The sequence below is a fragment of the Triticum aestivum genome, chromosome 3B, assembly GCF_018294505.1.
Source record: "Triticum aestivum cultivar Chinese Spring chromosome 3B, IWGSC CS RefSeq v2.1, whole genome shotgun sequence".
In the NCBI taxonomy this organism is placed as follows: Eukaryota; Viridiplantae; Streptophyta; class Magnoliopsida; order Poales; family Poaceae; genus Triticum; species Triticum aestivum.
The window spans coordinates 806,991,319-807,003,363 of record NC_057801.1 but is presented as its reverse complement, the minus strand read 5'-3'; positions in this window follow the sequence as shown (position 1 = coordinate 807,003,363).

Here is a 12,045-nt window from a genome sequence, read left to right as displayed (position 1 = left end):
ATCACAACGACAATCTATAAAACAGCCTAAGCTAGAGAGGGTACTATGGTAGTATGGTACGGAGTATGTATTATCGTGAGCGACCGATCTTAGTGCCACTGCACACCGAAACCCCTTCCATCGCTAGCGCGCGCTTCCCGCCTGAAATGGTCATCGTCTCTCCAGAATGTCAATGCCGCATTCACCGGACTTAACTGCAGGTGCAATTGGTGTGTCACTAACATGCGGGACAGACGCCCGTTGGGCCCACATGTCAGTAACCCAAACGCATCTGCAGTTAAGTCAGTAAAGAAGCGTCCGCATTAACTCCCGACGAACCTACTCTGGCGCCAGTTATCCATCCGTCTGCCGCGGCTCATTGCCATTCGCCCGCTATATTAACTTGAGCCCCAGCTCCCAGCCATAGTCAAAGACCCGCACTTATTCTCCTCTGGTCCCTTCCTTCTGTCGGCACCACTTCAACCATGGCTTCCTGCCGATCCGAAGCTCTCTTGGACGTACTGTCGCAGGAGTAGACGAGGGACATCGGCGGCTCCGCTCCGGGCGCGCTCCAAAGCTCTCTTCGACGTACTGTCGCAGGAGCAAACAAAGGAGATCGCCGGCACCCCCCGGGCCGCCCTCCGCCGCTATGACCACGAAGCCGGTGCGCGTGCACGGGCGCAGTCGGCAGCGAGGAAGAGTAGTACATGGTAGGTTGCCGCCGCTCTGGTCCCGGGAAGGCCACCGCTACTCAACTCAGTCGAAGCCAAGCTTGGTGGGGTAAACATCGGCGGCCGATTAGCCGCTTGACGGCGACGTGGAGGCGGAAATCTTTATAACCTTGTGCTCCAGCCGGAGGAGGAGGTTATTGAGGCGGATGAGGAGGAGGCAAAGGGAATGGCCTACTTTCTCGGGTTCATGGCCGGACATGGTGGTCGGGCGCCGGCGATCGTTTAGATTAGGTTTACAGTAGGTTTAGTACGGTTTGTGCAAAATATGTAATTAATTTCATCCAGTTTGTAGGAAAAGTTTTCGAAATGTAATGCATTTCATCGGGTTAATTTCATCCAGTTAATTTGAAATTTGCTTTGTTTGCACGAATTTTATCCGGTTAGTTCATATAGTTGTCAAAAGGTATGCGGGCAGCATCGGATGGCATCCATCAGTGTCCTCGGACAGATGCCGATGTAAATTTGTGGGCCAGCACTGGAGATGCCCTACCTATCATGCTATAATCGCTAATAATCCTCCATTATTTGGCAGGGAACAGTTATCCCTCGATCAAAATCAGATCCGCGGTGTTTCGAACCCCTCCCGCGTAAGAGTGTAAACTCTTGCTTACATAAAAATGGAGCAAGTGTCGATTCCTCAAAACTAGCCCGCCTAATGAGCGGGAAAGCACCGCCCTCGTTATTTTCTTCTGGATTTCTATCGATCGATCGCGCGAAAATGTTACGTTTCGCAAGTTCTAAAGGAAAAGGCGGCACACTTACGACTCGTATGCGTCACAACCCCGACAGTCCGGCTCGCACGCTGCTCACCAGAGGGGACACGCGTTGTCTTGCAATTTCACTGACATTTGGGACCATAATTGAATAAAACGTCGATTCCTCAAAAAAGGTTAAACCGTCGATAGCCGAAATCTAATCGCTCGGCGGGCGTCGGCTGAGAAGAGAGAAACGGGGGAGGGAGAAGAGATCGCCCGCCCGCCGCGCACGGAAACACATATTCATAATATTGATGCCAAAAGATGCAAAGTTAATAATGATAGTGCAACTTATTTGTGGCACTGCCGTTTGGGCCATATCGGTATATAGCGCATGAAGAAACTCCATAAAGATGGATTTTTGGAATCACTTGGTTATGAATCATTTGATGCTCGCGAACCGTGCCTTTTGGGCAAGATGACTAAAACTCCGTTCTCCGGAACAATGGAAGGAGCTACTGACTTATTGGAAATAATACATACCGATGTATGCGGTCCAATGAGTGTTTATGCTCTTGGCGGGTATCATTATTTTCTGACGTTCACAGATGATTTGAGCAGATATGGGTATATCTACTTAATGAAGCACAAGTCTGAAACATTTGAAAAGTTCAAAGAAATTCAGAGTGAAGTGGAGAATCATCGTAACAAGAAAATAAAGTTTCTACGATCTGATCGTGGAGGGGAATATTTGAGTTACGAGTTTGTCCTTCATATAAAACAATACGGAATAGTTTCACAACTCACGCCACCTGGAATACCACAGCGTTATGGTGTTTCCGAACATCGTAACCGCACTTTATTGGATATGGTGCGATCTATGATGTCTCTTATTGGTTTACCACTATCGTTTTGGGGTTATGCATTAGAGACAATGACATTCACGTTAAATAGGGCACCATCTAAATCCGTTGAGACGACACCGTATGAATTATGGTTTAGCAATAAACCTAAGTTGTCGTTTCTTAAAGTTTGGAGTTGCGATGCTTATGTGAAAAAGTTTCAACCTGATAAGCTCGAACCCAAATCGGAGAAGTGCGTCTTCATAGAATACCCAAAGGAAATTATCGGGTACACCTTCTATCACAGATCTGAAAGCAAGATATTTGCTGCTAAAATTGGATCCTTTCTAGAGAAGGAGTTTCTCTTGAAAGAAGTGAGTGGGAGGAAAGTAGAACTTGATGAGGTAACTGTACCTGCTCCCTTATTGGAAAAGTAGTTCATCACAGTGAGGAAGCTAATGATGATTATTATGAAACTTCAAATCAAGTTACTACAGAACCTCGTATGTTTTCCATAGTACGGTCTGCACCAGTGTGGTATGGTAATCCTATTTTGGAAGTCATGTTACTAGACCATGATGAACCTACGAACTATGAGGAAGCGATGATGAGCCCAGATTCCGCGAAATGGCTGGAGGCCATGAAATCTGAGATAGGATCCATGTATGTGAACAAAGTGTGGACTTTGGTGGACTTGCCGACGATGATCGGCAAGCCATAGAAAATAAATGGATCTTCAAGAGGAGGACGGACATTGATAGTAGTGTTACTATCTACAAAGCTCGACTTGTCGCAAAAGGTTTTTCGACAAGTTTAAGGTGTTGAATACAATGAGATTTTCTCACTCGTATCGATGCTTAAAGTCTGTCCGAATCATGTTAGCAATTGCCACATTTTATGAAATCTGGCAAATGGAGGTCAAAATTACATTCCTTAATGGATTTATTAAAGAAGAGTTGTATATGATGCAACTAGAAGGTTTTGTCAATCCTAAAGGTGCTAACTAAATGTGCAAGCTCCAGCGATCCATCAATAGACTGGTGCAAGCATCTCGGAGTTGGAATATATGCTTTGATGAGTTGATCAAAGCATATGGTTTTATATATAATTTTTGGAAAAGCTTGTATTAACAAGAAAGTGAGTGGGAGCTCTATAGCATTTCTGATATTATATGTGGACGACATATTGTTGATTGGAAATGATATAGAACTTCTGGATAGCATAAAAGGATACTTGAATAAAAAGTTTTTCAATGAAAGACCTCGGTGAAGTTGCTTACACAATGAGCATCAAGACCTATAGAGATAGATCAAGACGCTTGATAAGATTTTTCAATTAGTACATACCTTGACAAGATTTTGAAGTACTTCAAAATTGAAAAAGTCAAAGAAAGAGTTCTTGCCTGTGTTGCAAAGGTATGAAATTGAGTAAGACTCAAATCCCGACCACGGCAGAAAATAGAAAGAGAATGAAAGTCATTCCATATGCATCATTCATAGGTTCTATAAAAGTATGCCATGCTATGGACCAGACCTATTGTATACTCTGCCCTGGTTTGGCAAGGGAGTACAGTAGTGATCTAGGAGTAGATCACTGGACAGCGGTCAAGAATATCCTTTGTGACGACTAAGGAAATACTTCTCGATTATGGAGGTGATAAAAGAGCCCGTCGTAAAGAGTTACATCGGTGCAAGCTTTTACACCGATCCAGATGACTCTAAGTCTCAATCTGGATACATATTGAAAGTGGGAGCAATTAGCTAGAGTAGCTCAGTCCAGAGCATTGTAGACATAGAATATTTTGCAAAATACATACGGCTCTGAATGTGACAGACTCGTTGACTAAACTTCTCTCATGAGAAAAACATGATCATACCTTAGTACTCTTTGGGTGTTAATCACATAGCAATGTGAACTAAATTATTGACTCTAGCAAACCCTTTGGGTGTTGATCACATGACGATGTGAGCTATGGGTATTAATCACATACATATGTGAATATTGGTGTTAAATCACATGCTGATGTGAACTAGATTATCGACTCTAGTGCAAGTGGGAGACTGAAGGAAATATGCCCTAGAGGCAATAATAAAGTTATTATTTATTTCCTTATTTCATGATAAATGTTTATTATTCATGATAGAACTGTATTAACCGGAAACATAATACATGTGTGAATACATAGACAAACATAGTGTCACTAGTATGCCTCTACTTAACTAGCTCGTTGATCAAAGATGGTTGTGTTTCCTAGCCATAGACATGAGTTGTCATTTGATTAACGGGATCACATCATTAGGAGAATGATGTGATTGACTTGACCCATTCCATTTTCTTAGCACTTGATCGTTTAGTATGTTGCTATTTCTTTCTTCATGACTTATACGTGTTCCTATGACTATGAGATTATGCAACTCCTGTTTACTGGAAGAACACTTTGTGTGCTACCAAACGTCACAACATAACTGGGTGATTATAAAGGATCTCTACAGGTGTCTCCAAAGGTACATGTTGAGTTGGCGTATTTCGAGGTTAGGATTTGTCACTCCGATTGTCGGAGAGGTATCTCTGGGCCCTCTCGGCAATGCACATCACTATAAGCCTTGCAAGCAATGTGACTAATAGGTTAGTTGCGGGATGATGCATTACATAACGAGTAAAGAGACTTGCCGGTAACGAGATTGAACTAGGTATTGAGATACCGAATCTCGGCAAGTAACATACCGATGACAAAGGGAACAACGAATGTTGTTATGCGGTTTGACCGATATAGATCTTCGTAGAATATAAAGGAGACAATATGAGCATCCAGGTTCCGCTATTGGTTATTGACCAGAAATGTGTCTCGGTCATGTCTACATAGTTCTCGAACCCGTAGGGTCCGCACGTTTAAGGTTTCGATGACGGTTATATTATGAGTTTATGTGTTTTGATGTACCGAAGGAGCTCAGAGTCCCGGATGAGATCGGGGACATGACGAGGAGTCTCGAAATGACCGAGACGTAAAGATCGATATATTGGACGACTATATTCGGACTTCGGAAAGGTCCGTGTGATTCGGGTATTTTTCGGGGTATCGGGGAGTTACGCGAATACGAAGAAGTAATGGGCCTCATGGGCCAAGTGGTGGAAGAGAGGAGGCAGGGCGCGCGCCCCCCTAGCCCAAACCGAATTGGACTAGGGGGCCGACCCCCCTTTCCTCTTTTTCCTCCCTCTCCTTCCTTCTCCTTCTCCTCCCCTTCCTTCCCCTCTCCTACTTGGATTAGGAAAGGAGGGAGTCCTACTCCTAGTGGGAGTAGGACTCCTCCCCGGCGCGCCTCCTCCTGGCCGACCGCACCCTTCCCCTTGATCCTTTATATACGGGGGCAGGGGGCACCTCTAGGCACAACAACAATTGATCTCTCGATCTCTTAGCCGTGTGCGGTGCCCCCCTCCACCATAATCCTCCTCGATAATATTGTAGCAGTGCTTAGGTGAAGCCCTGCGACGGTAGAACATCAAGATCGCCACCACACCGTCGTGCTGACGGAACTCTCCCTCGACACTCGGCTGGATCGGAGTTCGAGGGACGTCATCGAGCTGAACGTGTGCTAGAACTCGGAGGTGCCGTAGTTTCGGTGCTTGATCGGTCGGGCCGTGAAGACGTACGACTACATCAAATGTGTTGTTCTAACGCTTCCGATTTCGGTCTACGAGGGTACGTGGACTTACTCTCCCCTCTTGTTGCTATGCATCACCATGATCTTGCGTGTGCATAGGATTTTTTTGAAATTACTACGTTCCCCAACAGTTTGTTCTAAAGCAGTCGCTGTTGTAGTTCAGATTTATACAATCTTTGTTTAGTTGTAGCTGAGGAAGAACAGAGGGTTAATAATTCAGAGTAGTACTCAGTACTTTATAGAACTTTGTTGTGAAGGAAATGAATCAACAATATCTGCGTGTTGCTCCAGTTCAACTCGTCCACAACACTTTTACTATAGTTCATTATCAAATGAACCCTAACTAGTAGTAGTACAATACAGAGTTGGGTCTCTGCGAGTCTGATTGCTAGGTTGTCATGTGAGCTCACGGGGCTGGAGATATGGTGGCTGTCATGCTGTCCGACAATGCTAGTGTGATTCAGATACTCGCGCCTGTACGTAGCTCAAAAGTCACTCAATTTTGCCATGTCACATGCACATTTTTGTACACAGTTTTGTTTGAATTTTTAGTTCAATCTTCTCAATGTTGCCATGAAATGTCCCAACGATAACAACCGATAATTGCTATGAGTAGTTGCCATGGAAACATTCTGCGGTAATTGTCATGGAAAGTTTCTTTAATAGTCTCCATGGGCAGAATTTATACGAGTAGTTGCCATTGCAAATTTTTCTGTAGTAGTAGCCATGGGCAGTATCCATACAAGTAGTTGCTATGCCAAGTTTGTTTGCGACAATGGCAAACTTTTTTATCATGGCAAAAATGGTTAGTGAATTTGCCATTGCAAATTCACTTGATGTCCCACTGCAAATTCACTTTATTGTCCATGACAAGTTTCTTTTTTTAAGATCATATTAAACTTCTTTTACAAACCATGACATTTTTCTGACAAACCATGGCAAATCTATTTAAATGGAATAGATTTTCCATACTACGTGGTATTTTTTTCCCGGAACATGGCAATTCCTTTTTATGAAGCATGGCAAATTTAGTTAAATGGATTCTTTCTATTGAGTACAAAATTGTCATAGCACATGCAATTGATTTGCCGTACCACATGCCAATCCCCCCCCCCCTCCACCTTCGCAAGTTTATTTTACGAACCATGGAAAAACTTAGATAACTGAAATAGATTTTTCCATACTACATGGCAAAAAAATACCCCTGACCATGGCAATTATATTTTATGAAGTATGGCAAATTCGATAAAATTGAATAGATTTGCCATATTACATGGCATTTTTCCCCCATCCACCATGGCAAGTTTATTTCTAAGAACCATGGAAAATTTAGTTATTTGAAACAGATTTGCCATACGACATGGCATTTTTTTCCTAGCCATGGCAATTCTATTTTTTATACAAAGCACGCCAAATTTAGTAAAATGGAGTAGATTTGTCATAGTTGATGGCATTTCCTCCCAAATCATGGCAATTATTTTTGTTACAAACCATGGGAAATTTATTTAAATGGATCATGTCAATTTTTTCTGCCGTTGTTGCTATAGGAAGAATCCCTATATATAGTTGTCATGGCAAATACCGCTAAAAAAGTTGCCATGGAAAATTTGTTTGTGACAATGGCAAACTTTTTTTTACCGCTATGGCAAATTCACTTGATGTCCCACGGTAAATTCATTTTCTTGCCCATGGCAAGTTTCTTTTTTTAAGAGAATGTCAAACTTTTTTTTATATTTGCCATACTACATGACACCTTTTTCCCTGGAACATGGCAATTCTATATTTTGCGAAGCATGGCAAATTTAGTTCAATGCATTGTTTTTGTTGAGTACAAAATTGTCATAGCATATGCAATTGATTTGCCATACTACATGGCAATTTTTTCCCCTGACCATGGCAATTCTATTTTATGAAGTAAGGCAAATTTAGTAAATGGAATAGATTTGCCATACTACATGGCACTTTTTGATATGAATCGGCCATAGCAATTTTCTTGTTCATAAAAACATGACAATTTTAATAAAAATACCATGGCAATTTTTCATGTGAATCTGCCATCGTAATTTTTCTTCATGTTTAATTTTCAACTTTTTTTCACACACCGCAAATTCCTCATACAAAAACATGGCAATTTTAATTAAAACACCATTCCAAATTTTCATATGAATCTACCACGGAAATTTTATTGTTTATACTTAATTTTAACCTCTTTGTATTTTTTGCACACACGGCAAATTACTGATACAAATAACACGACAATTTTAACTAAAACACCATGGGAAATTTTCACATGAATCTACCATGGCAATTTCGCTCGTAATTCTTTGTGTTACTTTTACATACATGGAAAATTTCTCATAATAAACATGAAAATTGTAAATTGTAATTAAAATATGATGATGTTATTTTATTTGAACCATGGCAATTTCATTTCATAGTTTTGTGTTCTCTTACATCGCGGGAAATTTCATATACAAGCATGGGGATTTTAATCAAAATATCATGGCATTTTTTCTAATACGAATCTGATGCATTTTTTTGTTCGTAAATTTTGTGCTACTTTGCATACAATGGAAAACTTCTCATAAAACATGGTTTTTTAATTCAAATATAACAACAATTTATATATGACCATGGCAAGTTTATTTTTATAGTTTTGTCTTTTTTGTACCTAGATGGCAAATTTTCGCATACGAACATGCAGATTTTAATTGAAATATCAGGTCAAGTTTCTAATAGAAATCTGCCATAGCAATTTTTGACTTCACATTTTTTTGTAGTGTTTCTCTGTGTATTTTAACCAACACTTTCTGTTTTTTGCATTTATTTCTCAAGAAAATGTCGTTGTTGGGCTTATGAGTGCTCGTGGCCCACTAGAGGGGGTCCAACTAGGAGGTGTTCGCGATGGGGCCTGCTTTGATCGAACAGAAACGTTCCCTCGATGGTGTTGTTTCGTTTGGTCGGGGTGTCCTGGTGCCACACGTATGGCAGTTTTAATGTGCGCCCACACAGGATTGTGTGGGCAGCCTCCTGCTTACACCACACACGGTGTGTGGGCGGGTGTTGCTCCCACCACACGTGTGGGCGTTATCGGTGTCCTAATTTTTATTTATTTTGGAACGTGCGTGGGTTGAACTCCGGTGCCAAAGGCACGCCCGTCTGCAACGTGATCTATGCTGCCGCCCATACCATTGGTTGCTTGCAGGAGACCAAGTTCGCTCTGTCGCTGACATCTCGAACTCCATCATCCACGACACCCCCCTCCCACATGAGGATTTTTGCTTCCTCATGGCCATTGGCACCCATGGAGGAATGCTCCTCGCGTGGCGTAGATCCCATGTCTCCCTCTCTAACCCAATAATTAGCGAGCACCACGTTACCGCACTGGTCACTCCCTCCATCGGTGACGGTCATTGGTGGCTCACCAGCATGTACAGATTCTCAAGATGACGAGGCCCAACTAGAATTCCTTGCCGACCTTCATGACTTGTGTGGGTCCTGCATCGGGCATGGCTCATTGGTGGGGATTTTAAAATGGTCACATCGGCGGCCAACAAGAATAACTCGAACCTCAACTATCATGTTATGAGTAGATTCGGGCGCTTCATCACCGACGAGGACCTCAACTACAACTTAAAATGATAGTAGTTTTATTCTAATATATGTCAATTCAAATTCACCATCTTGATTGTTAGTGTTGGAAAACAACATACCATGTTCAAACTGCTCATTACAGCTAAACCTTCAATGAAATCATCCGAACTCACCATCCATTGGGAAAAAAATTGGAAGTTAAAATACAAAATTTGTAGAAATAGCACTAGGAAAATGCACAACATTCCGACAGGATGAAGAAGATGAGGGGAATGGCACGACACAGAAGGTGTCGGCGGCGTTTCAAAAGATGCCAATATAGAAATCTACACGCGGCAGGAAAACTGGAGAAGAGAAAGTGGTATGGTTTGACTGGACCTGATGTGGTGGACATGTTGGGCCTCTACTCATATGGGCTGAGTTTGAAAAAGTGTCTGGACATATGCGGAACAAGTTTCGAAGTCCACCCTTTGACTGTTTTCTTGTATGAACAGTCTGTTCAGACATACAGGAAAAGTTTGGAGGCCTCTTAGGCTGGTCGTAATGGGAGTATCATAAGTAGTATCATGCATACCAACTAGACTTTTTGGATGAGGTGGCACACCATTAAATGAGGAAAGAGAGGGTGTGGTATCATATCATGATACTCTATCATATTAAATGTTGAACTACTTTGTGTCTTGCATGGTAATTAATAAGGCAACCTAAGATACTAACTTATGATACTATGCATTATGGAATTAGTATCATATGCATGATACTAGTATATGATACTTACCATTACGACCAGCCTTAGGGTATATTTAATGTGAAACCCCGTTTCTTCCCTATATGTTTGCACCGGATGGTTTGGACACTTCTATGCCAGCAATGATATCCTTCCTTTATTCACAGACCGGTCTACATGTACGAAATCTCCTAGTCTTCCCCCAAATCGGGGGTGTTCTAGGGGAAACCGGACTGTCGGCGGACACCGCCAAATTATCATGGGACAACTCCAACCCCATCATAAACTCACTTTTTGGAAATGTCCTTACAGTTCATCTCTACGCGCGCTCACGCGGGGGGGGGGGGGGGGTAAGTCAGGCGTGGTAGAACCTTTTTTAGAAACGGTAGCCATGGTATACCTAAGCTCTTTTCATTTTCCAACGTGTTCTCTCACATTTTTGTGCAGCCTAATAGTGTAGAATAGTGGAATGATCACCCAACAATTCTAGGCCCATCCTACATGAGAGCCAAATAATTCTTGGGCGAACTTACATTATTGTTGCAGGCAGGGCCGGCCCTGCTGTATGGCCGGAGGGGCAATTGCCTAGGGCCCAGCCAAGGGAGCGGCCCATGATATGGTATAACCCAGAGAGAGAGAGAGAGAGAGAAAGAGAGATAGAAAGGAAGGACCAGTCTGATGGGCTTGGCAAAATTGCCTGACCACTAGCAAGCGTCGCACTAGCCAGGAGCTGGCCAGGGCGGCGAGGAGGAAGGCAAGCAGGTTGCAATGGAGGCCGGGGTAGGATCGTACAAAAAATTCCTTTAGGTCGGGGACTGGTGATGAGCCAGAGGGAGAACGAGATGCTGAGATGGAAGAGGCAGACAAAAACAGGAAGAGGGCTTCGGACATTGCAGCTACACAGAACAAATTGCTTGCTCCTAATGCAGCGACTATAGCAAAGGGCAACCTTCTGGATTTACCTCCACTTATTGTACCAGCAAGTCCGCCCCCAAGCATGACTCCAAAAGAGCTAGAGTGACTGTTGAAACTGACAAGAACATGGGTAAGAGTGGTACTCAAGGAAAGAATGATCAAATTTTGGCGGGCTCCAGTGAGGAGTGCTGCCGGGCCCAATGAGTGCTCTTTGTTGGAACGGTCGTGGCATGGGTAAAGCCGCGACAGTCCGCGAACTTCGCGAATTCGTGAGGAAATTTACCCCTACCCTGCTTTGTATCGTTGAAACGCAAGTTGAAGGCCCTAGGGTAGTAGAATTAGCTAGTTCTATTGACTTTGATAATTCTTATGCAGTTGATAGTCAAGGTAGGAGTGGTGGTATTGGTCTTTCTTGGAACAATTCAATAAAAGTTGAAATTCTCGGTTACTTTGGACATCATCTAGATGTCTCAGTTGAGGAACGGGGGCAAGAAAAGTGCAGGATGACATGTGTGTACGGAGAAGCTCAGACACATTTGCGGCACCAAACTTGGACGGTCGTAAAAAACACAAGTACTTTGAGCAGCTTGTCGTGGCTCTGTATAGGGGACGTTAATGAAGTACTACGTCCAAACGAGCACGAAGGAGTTGGGCAACGCGGCAATACTCAAATCCAAGCTTTTCGAGACACCGATGATATTTGCATGCTTTTGCTTGACATTGGATATAAGGGCCAGTTTTGGACTTCTGAAAAAAGGTCATGGGTGGAAGCTTCACAAGGTGCAGGCTGGATAGAGGTTTGATGAGCACTGACTGGATGACGAGGTTCCCCGTGGCATCTGTGACACACCTTACAACTGCTACCTCGGATCACGCGCCGTTGCTTCTCGAGTTTGGTACCTA